Raw genomic sequence first — 26561 nt, 5'->3', positions numbered from 1 at the left:
TTGTGCCGTTCTTCTGAGCAGAGCAGTAATGACCAGAGCTGAAGGTATCCACGGTCCCAGTGAAGCACCTCTCAGGCAGGTCCACCAGCTCCCATCATTAAAGCAATAGCTTCAGCCTTGACATTCTACGGTGCAGCTTGTTATTTTCTTTCAGCCAGCTCTGTCAGGGTGCATTCAGAGTTTCAACAGTGAAATTATTTTGGCTTGCATATTTTAAAAATCTATCAATAATTCACTAACAATTTGAGTCGCTCATGAAATCAGAGCTCCAGATTTGTTCCATTGGCAAACCCAGCAGACGGGTGTAATCTCTGCATGTTCCTTTCTGATGGAACCAGGGTCGAATTTGGTGTTTTGGTTCCTGTGGACTCCATTTTAAAATGCAGCAACAACATGAGTCGGTGCTTTAATAAAGGTGAACTGTGCTGACCAGAATGCAGCACTTCAAAAAAAAAAAAAGATATAAAAGAGCAACAATATCAGAAATAACAAGGTAAGCAGAGGTCAATAACAACATCTGTGGGAGGTTTTTTCCTGTGTTTCAGTATCTAAACATCAGACTGAAGAGTGGGAAAAATAGCAGGAATCTGGTTCTGCTGAAGAGTGTGTGGAACTGGGTGTTTTATTGGATCTGAGCACTTTAGCATGATTACAATTAGAGTTGAGATTAATTTTATAGACTTTTATTGTCTGAATTGAGGAGTGAGACTCAAAATATCTGGACAAGAGAGAGAGGGAGAGAGAGAGAGAGTCCCCCCTCAGTAATAACTTCCATTACTGTAATTGGTTTTATTTGACCTTCAGTCATACTGGTACTTTTCGTTCTCTAGATATTAACCATCATTGATGGTAATAAACCCCTTCCTAGCAGCGTAACTACTATGTGACCTTACCCAACTATACTGAGCTTGACACCAAAAGTGTAGTAGCTCCATCAGTAGTCGGCTCCATCAGTAACCTGGGATTTTCGGGTCAACAGGTACTGGGCCATGAACCTGGAGGAAAGTGGCTTTTATTTAATTTTTTAATGCATATTTTACGCATCAATCAATGACTCCTACCAATTATTGCACTTGACTCGGTCTAAAAGCACAACACAATAGAATTATTCAGCAAAAGAGGTGGTGAAAATGGGATTTTAATAATAGAAGATCAAGCCTTTAACAGTAGTTCCGTCACTTATTAGAGAGCAGCAGTTCAACAAGAGGGCGTGAAAGGAGTTCCGGCTCTATTGTAATTAAAGGGAACAGTAATTCATCACTTAATTGCAGGCTGTGATTAACACAATATCCTCTATGTGATCTTAAGTGTCACCGTACTTGCTGTTAATGTGCATCGTGCTCCGCAGGTTTTACCCTGCAGCCTCTGTCAAAGGTCACGAGATGCTCAAACCTGTCACAGGACCATTTGGTCATTTCAGCCCACAAGAAGAAAATTGGAGCTTTTCATTTTTTACCATTTTCCCACTGTCATGGCAATTTACGAGCAATCCATCAAATCATTTACCTCACGCAAGCAAATTAATCTTCAATGTGTAATTATAATATCATTAAGATGGCGGGTGTCCACGAAAATGATGTCGAAATGATTTCATGAATCATTTCAACTGAAGTCTCACGTACACACACATCCTGTTTCTAATTCTAGGGTGAAATTGAAGAACAGAAGTGTTGGCGGGTCAGCATCAGAACCAAAACCCCGAGGACACAAATCGCCCGACTTCTCATCCAAGTTGACCATCTTTCCGCTGGGACGGATTCTTCCAGGGAGCAACAGTGATTGTCTAGAAACAGGCTGGAAATGAGATGGGATGTTGAACTTTGGGATCATTCATTACACGGAAGAACATGATTATGCATTTAAAGTGCACAGTAATTCTGCTCATTAATGCGTCCTCTCCGTGCACGCTGCACTGAATGTTTCGCTCCGTCGTGACAGAAGAAACCTACAGAGTTCCTGTCCTCCTGTGGGCTTGCAGCTCCTTCATGAATATTAACGAGGACACCGAGAGACCAACCAAACTCGTTAAAACTCTGGACCATTATTACAGACCCACAGTCAGAATATTGCGATTCCAAGTGGCCTCCGGTCGGAATCCTGGTTGCTGGGCAATACCGGGATCAAATAATTCATTCTTGTTCTGATAAATCCGGAGATCATTGATACAAAACATGACGTTGGTTCCAACAATGTGGCATTTCTGCTTCGTGCTTCTTGATCACTAGACATGAAGCAGCCTCCTCAACCAGGTTAGCAACGCGCACTGATTTCTGCTGACTCAGGATCTCGAGCTGCTACTGTGTCATCGATCACCGCTGGTGTGACGCTTTCTTTTCCGTGCCCTCCAAACTCATTATCGAATCATTATGTTACGGTAAAAAACACCAGTCCAGCACATTAAGCCCTCACAACCCCTCTGATAGGGATTGGAAGGTGCCGCCGTGTCCCGAGGCCGTCCCTGACTTGTTTAGAAGCAGAAAGGTCACATTTAAAACCCAAATGTGGAACTCACAGATGGAGCAAGTGGGGTTAATGGTTTCATTAACAAAAGCAACAATTACCTAATAAGGTACACAGAGACCCACGCCGTGAACCCAGGACCCTCTGAGGTTTGTCCTCCCCCGTCTCAATGGTCTTATCTGCGATGTGCAACAGATCAACCCCTGAAATACTCTCTGGGTTGCTCCTCCTGCCTGGGTCCAAATGGGGGGGGGCTCGGCCTGCACCTCTATCACTGCCAGATAAGAACTGTCCGTCAGCCTGACTGACACATCAAATAACGTCGGCCTCTGCTGTCGTTAAAAGGATTTGTCTTGGCGATAGAGTTTTTCAGATGAGCGTTTATTATCAGACAGAAGGTCTTTAAAAGTCCAGGACAGTTGGGGACTGAGTGTGATTAAAAACATGACACATCAAAATGGTCCGTCTTCATTCGGTGGTGATGCATTTATGACCAGGCGGATCTTTTTCCGTCTTTCTACAGAAGCCCAGAAGTGACAAACTGCATATGAACTTTTCATTAATCACGTTGTGTTTTTATTTTTTTGTTCATTTAAATCTGGGGCATCTTGGCTATCAGAAACGCTGCGGAAACAGGGCCAACTTGCATGCAAATGGGGGAGAGAAGGACCAGAGCAGCTTGTCCAGACGTCCTTATCCTCCATTTGGCCCTGCGCAAATGAGGCTTCAATTATTTAGCCAGAGAACGCTGAGGTTTCATAACAATACCTCCAGGAAATGGAGGGGCTAATGGGGTTCTGTGCTGCATTCCTCCTCTCCGCCGTGGACGCCTAATCACCTGATGGATTTCTGAAAATCGGAGTATAGTGAAGCATGCAACATTAAGCACACTGTCACCCGTCTGCTGGGAGGCTCGGCTGACAGGAGCTGACAGCCAGACTTTCTGGATTGCAGCGAGACAGTGCGCGCATACGTGTGTGTGTGTGTGGTGTGTGTGTGTGTGTGTGTGTGCGTGTGTGTGTGTGTGTGTGTGTGTTTGTGTGTGTGTTTGACATTACTTAACATTACAACAGGCACAACAAATGGTGCAAGAAAAACAAGGCGTACACGCTGCAGCCCGGGGGTAGCAGGGATTCATACATCAAAAGCAGGAGAGGCCCGACCAAACAGAAGCTGCTCTGCAGTCACCTTCACGCCCCTCAGGAGTTTCCAGCCAACCAAAGTCACTGAGAAGAAATTGGAATTTTTATCCAAGGAAGCTCCAGTTTTGGGTATTTACTTTGGCTCTGAAAGGGTCGAGAGGGCGACAGAGTGGTTTCCTATTCAGACCTCGCCCAGCAGACCGCTGCAGATGTCTCATCAATGTTGCCATTTTATTTGTTTCATTCATTTAACATCCCCTCAGCTTTTTCTTCGGCTCCTGAATGAGCGACCTCTCAGGGCTGTGGATAATACATAAAGAGAGTGTTTTAACGGGTGAAGCCCACTCAGATCCTACTCCAGATTAATGACTTCCCTGATTGTTTTAGTCCAGCACTAGCTGAAGTCTCCTTCTAATTAATCCAGATGGTGCACACAGGCAGCGGAGATGAATAGATTTGTTCCAAAATTCATTCGTTGGGAAAAAAACGCGTCCTACCGCCATGTTTGTTTGATAGTCTGCTACAAATTGTTCCTTCTCAACTGCTTTTCCTTCATTTATTTTGGATGTTTTTGGGTTTTCCTTTATTATTTGTTGGCAAAAAGGCCACAGAAGGAAGCCACCGGAGATCAGGCACAGGAAGGAGGGTCTAAGTAGAGGAGAGCTGATCAATGCCAAACAGGTGATTAGCAAGAACAGCTGGATGAGAGAGAGAGAACAGAAAACCACAGCAACCAAAACTAAGCACACACTGATGCCTTTGAATGGCTTTCGCTCTGACATGGGTTCCAGCGACTTAATTTGGCAGTTTGGTAGTTTTCTGTCAGGAATTATTCATTTATCCCTCACGCTAATCCATCACACAATATGAAATATCTCACGAAGCTCGATAAATTCAGATTTCAATGTTACATTTTATAGCTGTCACCTCCAGTTCTGAGTAAATATAGCAGGAATAAACTAACTAACTCACTATCTATTTCACTACTGTATAGTTTTACTGTTTTCTAATTTAATCTGTTTGATTTGTCACTGAAAACACACGCCGATATGAACAGATAGTGACGAGCTGTTCAGCAGGACAGCAGAGGCGTCAAACCTCCAATCGATCGGCTCAAATCAAACTGGGCTCGGCTGAGTGGACCCACCCCGATCAATACGATCGCACCTGATGAAGATGCAGACGGACGTCCTTTCCGTCAGTGCATTCATCAAACGTGCTTCTAATTATCTCGGGCTAACCCCCAAGTGTAATAATTAGCTTGGGGGGGTGTAAAGTGGCTCCATGTAAGAGGAGGAGATTCCCTCATTTTACATTAGGCAGATTTTTCCAACACGGGTCAAACCAGAATTGTGATTTAAAGGAAAAAGTTGAGAGGCTTTAATCAGTACAGTTAAGGGATTTCAATTAACACTTATTGATCAATCATATCTCAGCACTTCATTTTCCACATTAGACTCTTAATCTAATGGTCATTAAATAATCAATCAGTTGCTTCTGCTTTTTCATCAGCTGACTGTAAATGAATCATTACTACGATCCTCGTTAGGGACCCATTTACTGATCATTATCCCGCTCGAATTAATGTTACTTTAACCCTCATCTACCTGCACATTTAGGGCTGGAGCGCAGCATTATAGCTGAAGGGTTCAGAACTGCGAACATGTTTCAGTCGTCACTGGTAGGAGGTGTGAGAGTTCTCTGATATTAATGACGTGCGATTCCCAGATGATTACGCTGCCTGTGATTAATCACAGAATATTTGTTCCAGTCTGACAGAACCCATTAAACGTTATCGTCCAATTACTCAAACTAAAACACATTTAAATTGGATAAAATCACCAAAATCCGGCAGGGCTGACATGCTCGGCTCTGCAGCAGCACGCTGGTGGGAAGGGAAGCGTCACTCTTTTTGGCACAGGAGAAGTTCAGCAGGAACACGTCTTCAGCTCCTTTTGAACTCAGATCCTGTCTCAGCCAAATCTTTGGTTGGAATGTCACAGGATGAAGTGTCTTAAACCGTTCTCACGTCAAAGCCTCAAGAGAGGGAAGCTGCACTCCCACTGATTAGATGTGTGCAACTCAAGACTCAAAGACAGACATACAAATGAGTGTGTGACACCTGTGCATGTTGCAAATTCAATTATTCCACCTTATTGCCTCGTTTTAATGTTGCGACTGAGCTATAGCAGGGACGGCTTTACACTCATCTCCTCAAGTGGACCGTTTATTTTCAGGGTTTAATGAAGATTTGCATATTTTTGCAAAAGACAACAAATGCTAATTTGTTTGGTGACTCTCAGGCTCGAGTGTCTCCTCCTCCTCTCGAGTGAAGCACAACTGAGATTTGCTGTTTGGTTCAGGTGTCCATTGATGACTTCAATCTCAAAAAGTCCATTGAAATGTGCTATTTTACAAAAATCAATCATTTTTTAACCCACCCCCTCTGTCCCTCTTCCTGTAGAGTCCATTTATGGTGTGTTTAAACACCAGAGCCAACAGAGAAGAGGAACGCAGAAGTGACCGACACCTGAAGGCAGCACAGCGCCTACATGCTTTGGCACTCCTACATCATGCAAACAAGTTGTTGGGTCAGTGACTGCATGGATTTGCTGACTGCAGAACCCACAACAATCGCTTCTGGGTTCGTTCAGATCTTTAAATATCATTGGCTCCGACTGAACCCCCCACTTATCAATTTACTAATAACAAAGCAATACTTGATTTAGCACAAACCTACTCCCGCTCTTAACGAAGTGGGAGAGGAAGCCAAAAACTGAGGGACTGTTTCTGCTGCTGCACCGTCACCAGATTCCCAGGAGGGCGGTTTCCTGAGCAGAATAAACACCCCCTCCGTTTGAATCCTGTCAGGACTGTTTGAAGGCACTGACGCAATCCCCGCTCCACGGTGATGTCAGCGATGTTAACTGCCTGGCTTTCATCCTGTTTGGCTCCGCCGCCGTCACGGTAACTGCGGCACAGCATCCTCATTTGCGCCTCTTTCAAGTCAGTCAGACGTGTGTGTCGGACGGCGAGTGGATTTTACATGCGCGTCCTCGGGGCTGCGTTAAAGACACCCAAACAATGTCAAATCCCCTGTGATGAGGACCAAAAGTGATGCCGGCAGATCAGGACAATTATGAGACGAGCATCATCCGTCACGGAGGTTCAGCGCTTGTCCCGCGGAGTTTTCTCCTCTGTCTGTTCGGACCCCCTCAAATCAAAGCCTTACTCTATAAACTCTGACACCATCCGTCTCTTCCGCACACAAGCAAACCGGACTGGTGCTCCAGACGGGCTCTCGTTTCCAACAGGCTCTTTGGGCACCACTCTTCTCCAATAACAGTCATTTATCTGACTGTTGAAAATTGCAGTAATTGCAGCTGGAGCTTCAGGGCGACCGGAGACTCAAGCCGTAGCTGCACGCCACTGCAGTCAGCCCGCGCTGACCCAGTCTCTGTTTCCCTGCACACAGTTGCTGCTGCCGTTGCTCTCTGGATAAATAAGATGTCTCAGCCTGCTGCCCTGTGATGAGGAGAACCTCTTGGCCATCTTGACCTCCCCGCCGTGAGCTAAATCCTCAATCGGGATGCTAATTGTCCGCCACCCCGCTATGAGGCTGATCTGTCGCGGATGTGACATGTTAGCCATTGCTGCTAGTTGAGAAGAGCATTTTCTCAGAGTATGCTAGCATCAGCTCTGACACGCTGCCGGGTGGGCCGGCGCCTTTTTATCTGCCGACTGACATGCTGACTGAGGCAAGAGGGCAGCAAGAGGTCTGGAGCGAGTTCGACAGGGCAAGAGGGACAAATCCAGCCTGCAGACGTTAGCAAGTTCAGCTGCAGCCGCTGACATTCTTTTAGAGAAAGAACTCTGCTCCTCAAAAGAAAAACCTTTTAACAAAACTCTCTGTTGTTGTTCTTTCCGCAGCTTTTCCATTTGCATTTATGGGATCTACTGTGTTTTCTCACCAAGAACAAATATGTGAAGCAGGGAAACACTAAGAAGGACAGACGAGTCGATACAGCACAAGTCCAGCCGCGGCTGCCAGAATCATTTATTCATCATAACCTATGACTGTTTGACCTTCTGAACTTTGCTTTGGAGTGTTGGATCACACAAGCTCAGCTGAACTCACCAGACATCTCATGTGTTTATCTCAGCTAAGGTAGAAAATAAAGAGGTGGGAGTGTGAGTGATGATCCTGCCAGTAACTCCCAGGCAGGAAGCCTCGGCACTCTGAGGCTGGCATGCAAAGATCCGCATTAAGCACAATCCACATATGTTGCAGTGTTGTCCATCACGTTCTGGCCCTTCAGGCTGGACACAAACGCCATCATTCTGAGCAGCTAATATAGTAATATAGTCCAGCTACGCTTAAATGTTAACTTTCTTTGCAGTGTTGAGCAAGTTACTTCGAAAATGTAATAGATTTCATACGACTATGTACCTGCGTTTGATATTAATACGGTAGATTACTTGGTGTACCTTGCCTTCCCCCGCAAGGAGCAGAAATAAAAATGATCTAACTGTAATCCTTCGTAAACACAGTGGGTCTATATTGCATCTGCGAGCAGCAGGTACCATGAATAGAAGCATTACAGTAATTAATGCTATAAAACAATTCAAAAACCCAAAGTGTTATGACAAGAAACACGCTCTGTTCTATTGTATCAATCAAAAATGTCAAAATTCAATAAATGTTAAAAACTACTACTACTACAAATAATAATAATTATTATTAATAAGAGTGTACTTTAGGAATAAGATCTAAGATCCATCAATGGCAAGTTTTTGGTTCTTTTTTCATAAAAACTTGAGTATACATCCTGCATTGAAGTAGCAGTGACAAAAAAAAAAGACTTGTGAGGAGTTTTCACGTGTTTCTACAACTGAGATGTTCCACAGCAAAAGAAAACTCTCGAATGATGAACTGTTGTTGTTCCAGGAAAACGTTTTTTGGTCTTTTCATGTAGCCTTTCTACTCAGACAGAAGATTCGCGGTTGGATTTGACAGTGCCCTGAAAAAAAGAGCAAATTTATTATATAAAGGGAAGAAAGACGAGGTCATGGACCGAACAGAGAGGAGGAAAATGCTGAGATTTGGCCCAATGACGGGCTCCAAGGTAGGAGCAAGATCAAAGCCGTACAGTCAAATAAAAAGAAAAAAAAGTCAGTAAATTAGAAGATATCTTTAAAAAAGGAGAGCAGCAAAGGAGAGGAAAACATAGCAGAATGATGAAGCGATGGCACAGCTTCTGACTAAAATGAATCCTCCCCCTCCCTCCCCTCCCTCCCTCCCACTCTCATTACTGTCGCGTTCGAGCCAAATTCCCTCAAAATGTCACGCTCAAGAGGGAACGCCGTCGATATCATCTGGAACGTTCTGCAGCAAAGATAAAGTTCTTTATTCTCGCCGGATCAGATCAGCCACAAACCTGGTGAGGGCTCGCTCGACCATCCAGGTGGTAAATTAGACCAACACTGGGGAGGCTTTTCAAATCCAAGAAATTCAATTAAAAAGGCAGGAAAAAAAAAAACTGTTGCTGCGGTTCGTTTACGTTCACCTTGAAAAGGAACTTCGCTGCGTTAAAAGTCCAAACCAGAGGAGGATCCCGGTCTGCTTCAGAACATAAACAGGTTTTTATGGAGACTTCAATCTTGAATCAATATGTGAGACAGTTCTCAGCATCTGAGGGACTTTTATACTCACAAACTGTAAACATTAGCAGAGTAAAAGAATTCCCTCTATTCCCTCCGCGCCTCTCCAGTTTCTCCCATCCTGCAAAACAGCCTCCAAAACGTATCCGACTCCACCGCTTCTATTTGGCTTCTACATTCAGGGTTTTCTGCCGTTTGCAGGCTGTCGTCTTCATATCGGTGCTGTTTAAGGGGTCAGGTGACCCTCACAAAGGCCCCGACCCAGCAGCACAGAAACATTTTTTCAAGCCTTCTGCTGGTTCGCTGGGTCCTCCGGGTTCTCTTCTGAGAGCGGAGTGTTTCCTTTCATGCCCTGAGGATGTGTGACGCGCCCCGAGGAGTCGCTGGGTTCATTTATCGCCTCAGAATTCAGTGACATCCATCACTTTTAATTAATGTTTCCTGATCATCTCCGTCCTTTTCGAGCTCGTTTCAAACTGCCACTCTGACTAATATTTAACCTGCGCGCCCCGCCAAATTGTCTCCCCCACAGCATCAAATTGCTGCTCTAAATCCTTAATAGCTTTTAGCCACGAGTGCTGCTGTGCGTCCACAGTGCAGAGGATGACATCCAACCTGCTCCTCGCGACGCCGGTGAGTGCTGGCTCTGATTACGTGGCTCGTATTGATTCGGCGGCGTGACGGCGTCTGATGGACGTGCGCTGCCTCACAGTTGTTTCTGCTCTTTTCTGCTCCGATAGATTCGACTGGGCCTTTGTGTCGGAGGCAGCAGATGTCGTCCAGCCTCTCGTTCTTTATTAAATTGAAACGTATAGCTCTTACAGATGCTATTATTCTGTGGCAAGGCTCAAAATCAGCACTTCTGGACGTTTCCCGGCGTGTTTATTACCAGATTTACGTTGCAGCTTCCTGCAGGATCCTGGGAACCTCGATAAGATCCCACAGGTCCACGGATGTGGGCATTGAAAAAGTAATAAGGATTTTCATATGTCCCATATGCGCTCAGAGACGGCAGCAGGCTCCGGTTCAGAGGACGCGTTCCAATATATGCATACGGCAATATCAGCAGAACAGAAGAAGCTGCTGTGCAAACACGCGTTGGGCAGGTGGACAAACACCGACGCCGACATATAGATGTGGGAAACTGAGACAGGAGCCAAAGTTGTGATGAAAAGTTGGCACAGACGGCTCACGGAGGTCACTCCTCTTCTTTTTGAAGTCAAGTGAGCACAAGGAGATGTGTTACAGTTGATGGTGAGCTGAAGAGGCTCCGGCTGGGACTGCGACATTTGTGTCCTAGCAGGTGGACGACGCGTTCACCTGTGGCCCCGCTTTACTTCAGCTTGGTTTCTCCTCCACCTCTGATAAATAGCACAACAACAACATCTAACAGTGGAGAACTGATCATTATCGTGGGTCTGAACTCCTCCAGCCACATCAGTCAGCACAGTAACTGCTTCATTTCTCTTGAGCAAATATAAAAGAACACGTAGCATGTGGACGTAGATAAGGTTAGCATGACTGCTCTTTAGCATCCTTACTAATCTATAGCATGAAGAGCTGTGCACTTCCTGGAGCCTTTCCATTAGTGCAGAGAGAAACTTTGGAGCCAATAGCTCGTCCTTCATTCCCTGCCATGTTGCCATGGAAACTAGAGGAGAAAACAGCAGAAGTAGGGTACACAGAACACAAATGTACATTTTCTTAGGGGAAAAAAGCAGACGAGTGGAGTCCTGACTAATTATATGCTGGCAGAAAGAAAGAAGGAGACTTGATGACTTCTGAAATTGAAAACTAATAAAACACGTAGGATCTTGCTTCTCCCCTTAGCAACATGAAAACCTACTCTAAATCATCAATATATGAATTATTCATATTTAAGATGTGTTATTTCAGTTCCAATTTTGCACCTTTAAGCAACATGAAGGAACTAGAATGTCAAAAACTGTATATTTGTCAAAGAAAGTCATCCAACAGGCAGCGGACATGTTTGATTGAGGCATTTGAATGAATATCAATCCAATTATTGATGACAAATATAATCTTATGCATGATTAAATGATATCCATGCATAATACACAGCACATTATGGAATATTGCCACTATTGAACCATATGGAATCTGATAGTGAGGAACATCCCACTATTTCTTTTTTCATATTTTTTTTTTTTCATATTTATATTTATTTTATGATTTTTCTACAAAGAATGACTCTTAGCCTGTGTGAACATGGGTGATAATCTGTTCATAATGTAAACACTCCCAGTATTGCCTCTTTAGGGCTTCAGGGGTTAAAGTTTGGGGTGTTTAGGGACAGAGGGCCGCTGGCCAAGGGTGTGGATAGTGCACAGTGTGTGTGTGCGTGTGTGAGTGTGTGTGTGTGTAGGAGGGATGAGAGGCACTTTGTGAGTCAAAAGTCAATAAATAATTGACAAGCCGCTGTTGTGCCTCACTTTTCCCTTTGTCTGCTTTAGTCTTTAATTAAAAGGCTGCGGACCTGCTAATCCGGCAGCTCGGCGTCAGAGAGACTAAAGTCAGACATGCCATAACAAGTGTTTCATTACGCAATCAAACTTCAGCAATAAAGCAGCACTACAGCTGGAACTTCTATAGAAGTGGAGTGATTAAAGTAGTGTGAAGTGGCGCCGTTACAGACCAGTTCCTACAAGAGAGAGAAAAAAGGGCTCCAGTCAGCTAATGGCTTTATTGTGCTAAAACTTATATCGGGGCTGCTTCTAAATTAAATTCCCCTGAAGTTGAAATCATCCTTCTCCTCTGGAATCCATTCAGTGCTGGAAAATGTCAAAGCCGAGCGATTCAGAGGCGACAGAGGAGAAATACCCCCGTTGCCCCACTTCTCGGGGTATTACCTCGGCGATTAAAACACGAGAGCGGCAGAGTCGGAGTTTCAGGTAGACGAGGCTGCCAGTCCACGCATCACTGGAACGATACCTGTGAATGTTGGGAATGCTTAGCTTTTGCACGATAATGAATGTGAAATGGAGACACAAGAACATCAGAGGTATTTTCCTTTTAAAGTCCAAAGATGCCCGCAGCCTCCGTGCCTACTCCTTCAGTTAGCATTCAGAATGCTGTTGGTGTGTGTTGTGTTAGTTTTGGACCCACTATCTGATGCTCACCATATGCCGTGTCTAAATTTACACTTCAGGATTTTTTGCTTTGGGGACTTTAAAGGGAAACTTTCTAAACACTGACTCATATCTATATCTGGCGTTTATAGAGGAGGGTGCCAGCTCACTGTCTCCCCGATTGTTGTCGTGAACGGTCCGATTTAAGGCTGCCACTGTTTTTCAAGACACCTTTGAGCCTGTGGGATTCCTCATACCTCCCCATCAAATGGAATATGCAGCCAAATGTGAGATGTGTGCGTTCGCCAAAGGTGACCGAACACGTGGGAGTTGCGAGGACAAACAACTTGGTCCCGGTAACCACAGATAACGCTGCAAATATTGGTAATTCAGTCCGTGAACTAATGGACCGGGCCCTCCGATAAGTCGCTGTGTGGACATTGGAAAGCGACGTCGACGAGGCCGGCGTTGCATCTCCTGGGGTCGGACGGGGAAACACACCACAGTCCGTCTGGCTCATATGTGGCCGCGTTCTTGGATGCACACATTTATCATTAGCCACTTATTGTTCCTGTACAGTCTGTTTAAAATGGCTTCAGCAAACTCGCACCGACCTACAACAAGACATCATATGTGAAAGCGGCGGCGCCGAGGCCTGAATCCAGCCTCCTTTGTCACTAGCGTTGGAACCCAACGACGGCAGACGCCATTCACGCCGCTGCATTAGCATAACCGTCCCCACCTGCACATAATTACTCCAATGACCTTGAGTCAGCCGGATGAATGAGGTGTGACTAATTAAGCGTGCGGTTTGTGTCGGAGCCCAGGACCGGGCGCCACCATGCCAGAGGCACAGAAACCTGTCCTCAGATTTCCCCTTGAGCCAGGAAGCCCCTGGGGGGGGTGAAGCAATGACTTCATGTTGATCCATATGTGCTCAAAGGTCTTTTATTATTACTTTCTAATCAAGGTAGTTCATGTTAACACAGCATGACGACATAGTTGAAATGGGTTTTTGGCAACTTTGTGTTTTATTTTAATCTGTATCCAAAAGTGGCAAAATCCAACATTTTACTTGCTTTCTAATTTTATTCTTTTTTATTTTAATCACATATCAGGAGAGCGGTGGGCTCCAACGTGCCAACGCCGTTGTGGCAGCGGCGTCTGATTGGAATGAATGAAACCCGCTGAGTGTAATCATTCTGGGGAGAAATGACAAAGCAATTACTCCATGTGGAGCTGATTGGAGGGGTTAGGCCGCTTATTCACCAGAGGACAGCCATCAACATCACGCTAAGGAGGAAACGACAATATGTGCAACTTTTTCCAACATGACAACAGGAAACTGTAAACAACCACAAAAAGTAAAATTTGTTTTAAAGTCAGCCGCAGTGCTCCTAATATAAAGGCTGATTTTCTTTATCACATCGTCTTAATTTTCCTTTGAACCCCATGTGAGTCCAGTCCCGCTTAAGATTTCTTCCTGTTCAAAGCGAAGTTTTCTTGACACCGTTGCTTGTTTTGGGGCTCCGGCTGCAGGTTTATCTGTGCTTTATATTTATATGCCTTCTAAATAAAATGCACATCCCTTTAAGTAAACATCAAAGCCAATCACAAAGAGAAAATGAACGTCCCTGTGATGAAAATCTCCTTCAAAGGTCAAGGGCCTTTGGTCGGGGCTGTAGATCAGAAGGATAGCAGCGCTCCATGTGATCCCTGATAATTCAGTAAACTCAGGCCCGAGGAAGGGGGGCGGGGCTTCAACAGGGGGTTGGGGGGGTGTAAATCAATAAGTCACATGTGGGTCACTGAGAAGTGTTTATTGTTTAGAAGAGGAATCAATTAAGCCTCTGCAGCAGAACTCCCACTCGTTGGGACTCTGGTTCTGTCAGAGAATAAGAAGTGGACCCAAGATGTATAAATAAATAAGCAGGAAGGAGGATGAAACCGGCCACAGGTAGGCCGAGGCTGACACTCGGTGCTGCTGGAGCCAACATCAGCCATCCCACGCTGCCCCCACACAGCTGGAATGCTGAGTGGTTCCTCTCAGCCAATATAACTCCATCCTATTAGTCCCCCACGCCCACCCCCACATCATTGTTGACAGTATTAACAACCCCACAGGTCCAGATGAGGAGACAATGACATGTTTGTTCTAACAGGCTCATCGAGGGCTCCTGCCATGACTTCACATACGGCCGTGTCAGATTTAGGATTTGAACAGGAAGAAACCCTGAGCAGGACCAGGCTCACGTGGGCTTGTACGCGTTGAAATATTTACTAGTCCTTTTCAGGCAGCTTCAGAAATTCCGAGATCCGGTCGAGGATCTTTGCTCAGTAAGGAGACAAATAATGAGGTGAAAGCTACGTTTAAGGTAAGGAGAAAACTAAAACAAAACTTCCAACAAGGGGTATAATCACGTGAAGGGCCGGCGGGTTGGGTTTGATCCTTGATCCTCATGATCCAGGATGACATCAAAAGGTGACACGAAAAGTGAGCTTGATGTGACATGAGCAGACACAAGTGTCCTTATCAGGGGTTAGCGTGGGCTAAAGAGGAAGTTCCTTTGTTAAGAGGTATAAAGAAATTAGCTTTGGGGTTTTATCAAATTAATGTCAAGCCTGTCACACCCAAATATCCCATAAAGAGCACATTTGGGTGGATTATACTGTCCTTTATTAGGCACAAAAGACTATTAAATTTGCTCATCTCTGTGCAGCTTCATGGAAACCAATAATTTATTTGAAGATATTCAGCCAAACACGCCAGAACCAGAAGAGCAACGCTGAGTTGCAGCAACACGTCAGGCTGCCCATGACTACAATATTTCACATGACAGACCATCACAGGCGCTCGCTCGTGCAAATCTTTTATCACCAATAAAATACCCCTCTCCTACCAAACGACTAGCGTCGCCCGGGCTGGTATGAATAAAGAAGCAGCTTCCCTGAGTGTTTTAAGCAGCTGCTAATGTCTCCTGCAGAAATGAAACAGCAGGCAAATTGATATCGTAAAGCACTTCCAGATCACAGGCAAAGGTAGATAATCCACCGGGGGAGTGATAGCATCACCAAAGACGGACACATTTGGGGAGATTGAGCAGAGGTAATAATATCGTGGCTGCGTTAATGTTTTCTCTACGCAGCAAGGTGACTCCAAATGAAAACAGCGTCTGCCTTTGACGCACCAGGAGGGGATTTTTGTTCTTCCCACGCGAGTGTTTAGTGCAGACAAATGACGTCTTTCTCTATTTTTATTTCTCTTTCTTGGAATAAAATGATATGAACGCGTGATCTCACAGTGACGCTTCCTCTCGCTCAAACTTGGTTTCCTTTCTTCAGTGGTTTGCTTTAAATGAGAACATAATCGTTACGAAGAGCAGTCCGAGTGCCTAAAAACAACGTGGCATCAGCTCAAATCACAGCCCGCCCTCGCCTCGTTAATGCCATCTTGCGTTTCCAGCTAACTGTAGTTTCACTACGAGCTGTGGGCAACACAGCCGGAAGCCTTAAGATCCTCCAGTTCTATCTTCCATCAGCCGCAGATGCGAGTAAATACAGCAGCAGATTTGCTTTAGGAGAACACGCCGAGTTGTTTGTCTGAGGGAAGCAATTAGATAGTAAATCTGTGTTGTCTGAGTACCTCCCCATGAGCCTTGCGCCGATGAAACGGAGTAGATCTACTTCATCTTTACGGCTCTGAAGCAAAAGCTTCGAACGTTCACATGGAATCTTCAACCTTTTTCCCTCTTTTCTCGACTTTAAGTGTCTTCGATATTTTCACTCTATCCACGTAAACATCTGCATGACATCTCCAATTTTCGGCTTTAACCACGCCCACTTAAATTCTCTGACCAATCCCGATCAGCGTTACACCCCCATGACGTGTAGAGACCAGAAGAGTTGCTGCTAACTAAAGACTGCTAACTAAAGTCAGCAGTGCTAAACTAGCCAGCACAACCATAAATAATATCAAGGCCAGAATTAGTTGAACTGAAACAGGAAAATTCCCTGTGGTGGTTAAATAGTTGTCCTTTATTTTGCAGTTTGCACAATAAAGCCTGGTTTTGTTAAAGATTAAAAAAATACTCTTAAGGGAATCTGTTTTATTGCTTACTCACCCTTTAATCCTAATCTTGTTATCTTATCTTTACAACACCAATTTGCACCTTTAATAAAATGTTGGAAACGTCTTAACTTCAATGTTAAAGTGATTTAGTTATCAGTTGTGTTTGCTGTTTGTCACACTTCTAGGGGACCAGCTGAGCTGGAGCTGATCTTGTTTAAATCCCCCAAAAGTCCCAATCAATGAGTGCGTTCGGCCAGCGGAGACAAATCCATTTTTATGCTGCCAGTTTGTAGCCTGGAAAAACAATTTGCAGTAACTGAAGTTTTGGCCACTGCTGGAGCTGCTTCTGGAGAGGACAGGACATCAGGAAGACCTCACAAGCTGTTTGAAACTAAGTCAAGTCGTTTCAGAGGAGATGAAAACTCACGGGTGAAACGTACGTTTTGACTGCACTTTTACGGCTCTTATCTCATAAACAGGACGGTTCTACCGCTCTCAGTTGGACCCAAACCATTATCCAACTGCACTTGGAGGAATTGGACCTGACTTTTGTCATTTCCTCCTGCTTCCACCCTGAAGACCCTCTCAAAAGGTGGCTCCAATTTGACTTTTAATTGCTTGTGACAACTTTTTAAGCATTCAGTGTCTTGGTGGATGGTGCCACGCTGTAAAAGTGCCACTGTTGGAATGATTAACGGTTGTAGCTCCTGTAAACCTACAGAGTGATCTGTTCCTACAGCACGAGTCCAAGAGCTGGGGGGCAAAGCCTTCGCACAAGGTTCGCCTCATTTTGGTTGCAAATGAAACGTCAGTGAGAGTTGAGTAGGCGGCTCCTCTGAATACTGACACGCCGCCACGTGGACAACAGGCCGACGTGTCAAACGTGTTGGATAACACACATTTTTCTGTCAGATTCCATCATTTTCTCCTCCCACTTTTTAAGACTTAAGTACACACTTGTGAGCTTTTGGAGGACACACTTGAAGACGCAATGCATTGTGGGATAACTAGCTGTCCGGAGTCCACACAATACATCAGGAAATGGGTGGAGTAAGGACACATCGGGACACTTGGAGTGTACTTGGTAGTACTTGCATATTTCAAATGGGAACAGCACACATGATGATGTTTTACCTGTATATGAGAATGCAGTTGAATTAGCATTAATTTATGGTCTCTTCATGCTAATGCTAATCAGTTTGATGATAGTACATGTAGAATAATAATATAATAATTCATTTCCTGAGCTTTTTTCCAACACCACTAGAGCTGTTACTTTGACGTGCCACATTTGTGCGTCATTTTCTACTCTAACCTGTTATATAATAATAAAAGGATAACATTAATCTCCAGAACCTTGATGTAACATTTCTCTCCTCCACATGGGCGAAGGGCTACTCTCCACTCTCTGGGCCTTTTTCCAATTTGGCTTTAGTTTGGAAAGTTCACCTGAGCCTGGCCTACTTAAGGTTGTTACAGCCGATGACAGCAGTTTCTCCTCCTTCTCGGACCCCTTTTTCCCGCGGTAATCCCCTCTCTTAACCTCTGACAGCCCCCCCTTCCTGCCAGAGCAGAGGCTGAGTGCTTGTAATGCCGCGAGGTTCACTTCATCCCAGCGGGCGGCGGCACTCGTCACCAACTGCCACCTACGACGAACGCGCCCGCCTTTCATGTGTGCACACGGAGAGGCGGGCTGGAGATTGCGGCGCAGGTCTGCGTTTCCTGAGCGCCAAGCACCTTTTTAAACTGACCTGTGTGCGCTGCAAAAAACGCCGCGCTGCTCCCTCACATTATCGGTAATAGACAGAGTCAGACACAAATGCAGTCAAGATGTGCTGATAAAATAACCCACTTTCTGCTGCTTGCTGGCGACTACAAACAGCATACATATTGCCTCATTTCATTTGAGCGAGCAGGCTGTATAAGCTATCAGGTGGATCCTCCCACCGCCGCCATCTCTGCACTTTCACCAGTGAAGCCGAAGAGGATAACGATGATACAACTGATGAGTCCAGACTGACTGGCACAAAATATCTCAGGGAGCCTCCTGTCGAGCGTCTGCGATGCTGAGGGGGAATTCAAAGCCCCCGCTGAGACCTGAACCGGGGATGAAGGTTTTCTTCTAATTATTATGAACAAGAAGCAGAAATTTAACCTGCAGACTCACCTGAACGACAGTGAAGTCATCGGGACAGAGGACCTAGAGTTCCACACGAGCAACATACAAGAAATCTGGAGAAATCCCCTCCATCCGCACCGAGCCAGGCAAGGGTGCCGGGCTCGTGCTCATGCTAGTGCTCATGCTAGCTACATTTATTCATTTATTCAGTGGATATAAAGTCCTTCAGCCAAGCAGTTGCCTCTTCGCCCACTGTATAGATGTGACTGATCCTCCATTCAGTCTCTCGAGAGGGCAAGCGTCAGTGCTGTGCTCCATTATCTGCTCTGCTAGCCAAACGTGCTTGGGCCTGCTATGATTGCCTAGTGTGCCCTAAAAGTCTGGAACTGTTACTTCCTGTCCAGTCTCGCAGTTGTCACCTGACTTGTTACGGTCACCATGAGCTCCTCTGGGTTCAGATGCATGTCAGGTTCTCGTACCCTTGTGTCTGCGGCTGAAGTGGCACCAGATGAAGTGTCAGTGTGTTTTCCCAGAAAGCTGCAGATAGCAGATAAAAACTCCAAATTACAAACACAAAGCCTCAGCATGATATTTTCCCTCCCAACACGAGTGTCATTGTGAACGCGTGTGCGTGCGAGGCTCCTCTTTGTTTAAACGCCGTTCTGCAGAAAGATGCTGTCAAACGAGACGTGGATCCATGAAGCCGCTAATGTTGCCTTCAAAACCTGTGCACAACTTTATTCCTGTGACAATAAAAACAACTTCTGCGTCAAATCAAGGTTAAGAGCACTAATAAACACCATAATAATAATAAGAATAATGATAATAATCACTCCATCATCAACACAAGCGGTGACTTTACTGTTTTCTTGTAGATCTCTTTAATGTCTCTGAAACCTCAGGCCATGTTTCCTCTCCAGCTCCAGTAAACCACATAATGAATTATAAGTAACAAATTTCCCACGATCCCCTCTCACCAGCCATTCCCTGCTGCTTGGATCCAAAAATAGAGTTCTGGGTGATTCATCCATGATAGTCATAAATATTGTCAGTGCTTTCACTCTCAGGCAATTGTGGCTCACACTCCAGGACTGGGAGGGCTGGGAAATAATCCAGTGGTGGCCATTATGGGGATGGTCCCTCCCAAACACCCGCCCCCAACACACACACACACACACACACACACACACACACACACACACACGTGTAACTAAATGTAATGTTTTGTTATTCAGCGTAGGTCTGACTGTCGGCTGGAGGGGGGCAAAATGTCATGTGATTAGATTCAAATTGAGCTTAAAGTTGCACTTTTCTGTCTCTAAATATGAAATTTTAGCCCTGCGCTGTTTTGTTCCTGCTAAATGTGGCTCTTTCAAATGGTGGATCAAACATCTTAAGTTACTGACGTGGATAAACGTGCAAGTTTTGAACTGCTGACAAGTTTAGCATCTGAATGATTTATGCATCAGCAAATGAAGGCAGAGGCTAAAGGTGAGGATGGGTGGAGGCAATCCTCCTCCTCCTCCTCCTGCTCCTCCCCCTCCTTCTCCCCCTCCTCTTCCTCCACCTCCTCCCCCTCTTCCCCCCTCCTCCTCTCCTCCTCTTCCTCCTCCTCCTCCCCCTCTTCCTCCTCCTCCCCCTCCTCCCTCCTCCTCCTCCTCCTCCTCCTCCGCTCCTCCTCCTCCTCCTTCCATCTTCTTCTTCCTCTTCCTCCTCCCCCTCCTCTCCTCCTCTTCCTCCTCCTCCCCCTCCTCCTCCTCTCCCCCTCCTCCTCCTCCCCCTCTCCCCCCCCTCCTCCTCTCCTCCTCCTCCTCCGCTCCTGGTCCTCCCCCCTCCTCTTCCTCCTCCTCCTCCGCTCCTCTTCCTCCTTCCCCTCCTCCCCCTCCTCCTCCTCCTCCGCTCCTCCTCCTCCTCCCCCTCCTCTTCCTCCTCCTCCTCCTCCGCTCCTCCTCCTCCTCCTCCCCCTCTTCCTCCTCCTGCTCCTCCTCCTCCAGTTTCATGCAGGACCATTAGGAGCTACAGTTTCAGACTGAAGCTAAAAATAAACAAGCCCCTCCCCCTCGTCTCCCTCAGAGCCTCCTCTATAGTCACATATAGATATGTGCCAGTAATCAAATAAAGTCTAATGAGCTGGAGTGCGGCCGTATTGTCTGTCCTTTCAGCCGTCGGTAATGAAACAAAGCAGCCGGCTGCTAGCAAGCGCAGTCGTCTCCTCTGTGGCAGACATCACTCCCGTTCCTCCGCGAGTCAGAAGCTTTTGCTTGGTTTCGCTCTAGCGTCGACATTGTTACGCCGCCCTGTGATGCACAAGAAAGGAAGCTGATGCTTTCTTTTCCCAAATGGGATTTTAATGAACGCAAGCGGAGTCGGCCGCCGTGCCTCCATTTTTGGATGTGTACACACAGCACAGGAAGTGTAGGCATCCATTATTCATGTGCATCAAAGTGAATTTTCCAATAATGATGCTCACATGATGATTAATACAAGCAACACAGCGGTGAGGCCCCGTATTTATAGCAAGCACGAATCTGTTTAAGAGGAGCCAGAGTTCGTTAAGGAGGGATCAAATTAGCCAGACGCATCTCCACATTACAATGTTCGGACTGTTTGATATATTAAAGAAGGTTTGATGTTCTCGTCCCCGCGGATGTTTCCAGATCTTCACAGACAAACAGAATCCTCCTCACAATAATGTCGCGATTACTGGTGATATGATCCTGCATCGTCAATAACAACATCCACTTTATTAAACCGTAACATTTCTAACCACAGTTAGTTCATCAGGTTCTTTTAAGGCTGTGTGAGGGGGCTCTTGAACGAACCCCCTCACGCTACTTCAGCCGCGCGACAAATTTGCCAACTTCATTTCATGCATCACGGTGGATCGAGAGCCTCTATCGGTAATGGCCGCTACATGCTAACTGTCTGGAGAATAATTGCCTCAGAGGTTGAGGGAAAAATTAGCCGTTAACGTCTCATTTGGTGATGGGCGGAAACACTTCCTGGCTGTGGGTGGACCGCCAGTCACAAGCCCCGTGACTCAGCCACTGTCACCCGCTGCACCGCCAGCTTTTACCCACTGAACGAAGGCCCGAGCGTCTCCTGCTAACCTCGCTAACAGCAGCTTGTGCTTATGTACATTGCTCATATCGCAGCGGGGTGATATTTTCCTCACACTTTCAAATAACAGCGATTTTCCTTTTGGTTTTGATCAATAAATAATTGAACTTGACATTGAAGGCTAATTTTTGGGATGGAATATTCCGATCATGTAAGTCTCACCCCCCCCCCCCCATTCCGTTCTAACTTCCTGTTCCTGTCCTCCCATAATGCATTTATGAAGCCCGATTCCCCCGCAGTCAGCAGTCAACAAACATCTGACGGCGGGCGTCTCCGCTCCTCCTGTCCACACCTCGGTGCTTCAAACAGGTTGGCGAGGCAGAGTTTGGCTAAATCCACGTTTTAATCCTGAAAGAACAGCCTTGATGTTCCGGGCGTATGCAGAATTTGACGCTGCAGACTTTCATGACTGGAAAGAACTGAATCCCCTTTTGATGTGCATCATGCTGAAGTTACACCTTCACAAACTGTTGCAAACTCTTTACAAAGTGTTAACACACACACACAGTTTCAGTGGGTGGGGGGAGGGGGGGTAAATCCTGCCACAGCTCACCAGATTATGAGACTGGATTTTTAGTTTTGTTACAACTTTCCAAACAAGGAAAAAAACACGTATTAAGCTTTGCGTTGGCGCGTGAATACACACGTTAACTCATAAATTGTAACTGCATCAGGTGTCTTCACGCACGCACAATCGGACCACGTGAAACTCCGATTAAGCCGAGTTTTTAGGGCTTATGAATAAAATTAGGATCGAACTAAGTCTTCAGAAAGCCCTTAAAGTTTATTTCCCCTCTCCATCACTGTCCAGAGATATTAAGTTCACATTTCGGACCCTTCTGGTGATAATTAACCACCACCATCATCATCATCATCATCATCATCTTCAAAATGTCTCTGTCTCTTTTCCTCTCACACGCGACATTTCATTTCTTTTAGCTAAAGTCTCTTTCAGCAGTGCTCTCTGTGGGGAGCTCCTCCTGCTGCCCAAAACCTCCGTTTCATATCCATCATCTGCTGCGTTGAACCTTCTGACCTTCACTGCACCCGTCTCCCCCATATGGACGTAGAAGTGGACCAAGACACTGGTCAGCAACATCCACCATGCAGATAGATGTCCTCCATTAACCGCTCGTTAGGTCTATTGATCAACACACAAAAAAGCTGAGGTCATGTCGTACGTAAGGTCTCTACCCCCCCGTCCCACCGGGAGCCTGGGAGGTTTATCGATGTCAGACCCACCGCCTCGGTGCTGAAGGATGTTGACCTGGCGGGATCGTGTTCTCCACAGCGACAAATCTGCATGGAGCCAAACAAAGGCCACATCCAGATGCCTGGCAGTCAGCTGCCCTGTCAGATGCTTTATGGGCAACTACATCAAAGACCATCAACTACATCAAAGACCATCAACTACATCAAAGACCATCATATGGGGAGGTCCAACATAAAGTGCAGCATTATGGAGCCAACCATAGCAAATCCTCCACTCTGGTGCACTTGATGCACACACCTCCAGGAGAAAGGAACCCAACAACGGCTTGTGGACGCTTCTATGCTGATCTGGACCCCCCGGCAGGCTCCAGGAGGACAACCACTGACCAGAAGGAAGCTACGTCCTCTTCAGCATTGGTGGACCACCTACGCAAGCAAGTTCCTGCAATGTCTACATAAAGAGTGTGTGTGTGTGTGTGTGCGCGTGCGTGTGTGTGTGTGTGGGGGGGGGGGGGGGTGCACTTATTTAATTAGCAAAATAAATGATTCCAATAAGTGGATTATCATAGCTGAATTTAAGAGTGATGCATTCTGGGATACTTATTAGTCAATCTGCCTTAAAACCCTCATAAAGCTTTCACTAAATAAAAGTGAAGTCAAATTTAAAGGAATCGCTCAAAAGCCGTAAATCTCTGCTGTACTTAATCTGACTGAAAATGTCTGATCTGTTCATCAGATCTGCAAATAATATCACATCAATAACAATGTAGCCAAAGTGATGCCGCATAAATGAGAAAAGCTCTTCAGTTTAGGGGAAAACCAAGCATTCCTTCAATATTCAGCGGCTCCAGCTGACCCAGCGGCTCCAGCTGACCCAGCTGACCTTGCCCAGGTGCTGCGAGGGGATTCGAACCGCAACAGACGGAGGGTCGACCCGAGCTGAGCTAATTGGATTTATCTTTTATTATTTTTCCAGCCCCGGCCGTTATCACGCTCTCTGGAAGGGGAAACGTGATAAATATTGATGTCGCTCACAGCAAACGCAGCCAGGCATGTGTGAAACAGAGGCCACGGCCTATCACATGCTCCTCACCCCCCTCCCTGTCCCCCGCACCCCCCCCCCCCTTCCCCGCCCCGCCCCAATAAGAACCTGAGCACAAGAGCAGCTCTCACATCTTTCTGGCATCTTATTCACGCTAACCATCTCTGTGCCTTTGTCCCCGTCCCTACCGTCCAATCTCATCCCTCCAGCCCCCACTCCTCTCGATCACCCCCCCCCCCCCCCCGCCACTCCCCCCCAACACCGTCTCCCTGCAGAGTTCACCAGGCAAGAGGAGCAAAGAATTAATAACAAGACAGCGGTGAAGATAAAAGGGAGAGGCGCCGATCTGTTATGCAAAAGCAGTGATGAAAATAGCAACTTCACCTCAGTCCTCCGACAAAGAGAGGATTTTAGGGGGGGGGGGGGGTATTCTCAGGGTCGGGGTTGATAACAACCCCTGACAGGTGCACAGTCATGTTTGGTCCCCACAAAAGTAGCTTTGTCTAATTGAGAATTTGTACATTAGCGCTTCAGAAATCAGCCAGTGTGGACGCCAAGAGGCCCCATCAGAGGATTGGGGGGGGGGGGGGGGGGGGGGTAATTTCTCCTTCCACTTCAGCTGAGGTGAACTCTGTGATAATACCTGCATATATGCAAAGAAGCATCAAAGGAGGGATTGTAATCCCCACCCGCTGTGCGACAGCGTCTTGAGCCCATTATAATACGGCATCAGCCCCCCCCCCCCCCCCCCAGAGTGGATCCTCATGCATGATGAATCCAGTTATCTGCTGCTTTAAAGCACCCTGAGGTGTCTGAGCAGATGGCCCGCACTCACTGCTCTGTCAGGTAGACCGCACAAAGTTGTCTCTGAGGGTTGGGAGCTGAAAATAACGGCAGATCAATAGTGGACCGTTTCTCCCTGCAGCCCCGGGCAGCCCGAGCGATGCTGCTGGTGTTGGCACACATTCCCGCTCCCCTCTCTTCTCCAGACTCCATCCCCGGGCAGCCCACCCTCGTCTTCCTCTTCTCCCCGTCCTAAAAAGCTCCACGCCGGGCGCCTGTCGATGCACTGTGAGACGTGGATCAGGTGGGAAGATGAAGGGAAGAAAGACGCTTCCTTACCAGAACGGAGGGGACGGGAATCCTGAAACTGCCGGCTGGATCCCACAGCGACTGCTCACTAATTCCAAGGGATCGGAGATTCCATCAAGATGCTGCGCAGAGAGGAGGGGACTTAGGTTTTGCACTGTTGCTCAAATATGGCAACTGGGCAAATAGAAATCATCGGATATCCAAGTCCAGAGCACTTTATTAGTCCTTCCTGCCAGCTGAGGGAGCGCACGTGCACACAAGCTGACGCATGTGGCTCACACAGCGAGTCGAGGTGGGTGTATCCGATGTCAGCCAGGCTGAGAGACTGAGGCGGAAGGAAGGAAGGAAGGAAGGAGGGAGGGAGGGAGGAGGACAGAGTCAGACAGTCACAGCTGAAGGGACGGGTTCTGGAGAACAGCAAGGTGGAGGGAGGAGCCGCGGAATGACGAGACTCGGAGGGACGGGAGCGAGGAAGGGAGCCGGAGACTCGGAGGGACGGGAGCGAGGAAGGGAGCCGGAGAGCGCCCCCCCCTCCCTCCCTCCTCCGTGCTCAGATAAACCCATCTGCAGTGTGATGTGCACCAAACCGTAGCAGCGAGCGAAACTGGATCTTCCTTTGTCTTCCGCCGCAAAGGTGACGCTTAGCAGCTAAATCTGGGCAGCAGCGCGTGCACGTGAAGCCGTGCGTTGAACCCACCCCGGGAACAGGAACATACAGGTGTCATGACATCCAGGGGTCAAAGAGCAATCAGAAAAAAAGCTGCGGTAATGAATGTGTACGTGGCGAAGCTAACTTAGCGCAACTGGGTTTAAAGTTAGCCAGTTAGCCAGTTAGCCAGTTAGCCAGTTAGCCAGTTAGCCAGTTAGCCAGTTAGCTGCGACACCACGACAGCAGAGGTTGGTTTTCAACTCTTGCCTCTTTCAAACCGTCCGTCTTCTCTGGCTAAACCTCTTTTGACCTTTGAGTGACCTTTGTCCTCCAGGTGCAGGCGGTCAGGGGGAGGCTGGTGAACAGGGGGAGGCTGGTGAGCAGGGAGAGGCTGGTGAGCAGGGGGAGGCTGGTGAGCAGGGAGAGGCTGGTGAACAGGGGGAGGCTGGTGAACAGGGGGAGGCTGGTGAACAGGGGGAGGCTGGTGAGCAGGGGGAGGCTGGTGAACAGGGGGAGGCTGGTGAGCAGGGGGAGGCTGGTGAACAGGGGGAGGCTGGTGAGCAGGAGTCCGAGGACATCTGTCCTCTGGGTGGACCTCAAGGGGACCTAAGAGGATGAAGACGGCCGTCCTCCAGGCTCACATGCTGTTTCTTCAAGGGTGGGAGCTGGTGGAGACCATCGCAGCGTTCCCGTTTTGGTTGTCTCGCTGCCTGTAGACGAGCTGTAACACCAGCGACGGGTTGGTGTTAATGGTATCGATTCACCAGCGTTCTCCGGGGACTCCGAGCGGAGGGAGAGACGGAGAAAACAGCTTTTTTAAACCAACATGGGTTGATACACGTGACAAACAGGCAGGAATCATTCCCTCCAAATCGAATCATCTAATTGAAACTGTCAGAAAAAGTG

At 46.9% G+C, this 26561-nt stretch overlaps 1 protein-coding gene across 1 annotated transcript in view; it reads right to left on the bottom strand.

Moving 5' to 3' along the window:
- The window catches only part of lingo1a (leucine rich repeat and Ig domain containing 1a), a 63859-nt gene extending 38456 nt beyond the window's left edge, over positions 1-25403 (bottom strand). Inside the window, exon 1 of the mRNA XM_057052238.1 lies at positions 25037-25403. The gene's annotated coding sequence lies outside the window, so the exon portion shown is untranslated. The remainder of the gene's footprint in view (positions 1-25036) is intronic.
- Between the last annotated feature and the right edge of the window lie 1158 nt (positions 25404-26561).

This window comes from Takifugu flavidus, chromosome 13 (genome assembly GCF_003711565.1).
Source record: "Takifugu flavidus isolate HTHZ2018 chromosome 13, ASM371156v2, whole genome shotgun sequence".
Lineage (NCBI taxonomy): Eukaryota > Metazoa > Chordata > Actinopteri > Tetraodontiformes > Tetraodontidae > Takifugu > Takifugu flavidus.
The sequence above is the reverse complement of the archived record's forward strand: the minus strand, read 5'-3'. Positions and strand labels throughout refer to the sequence as shown.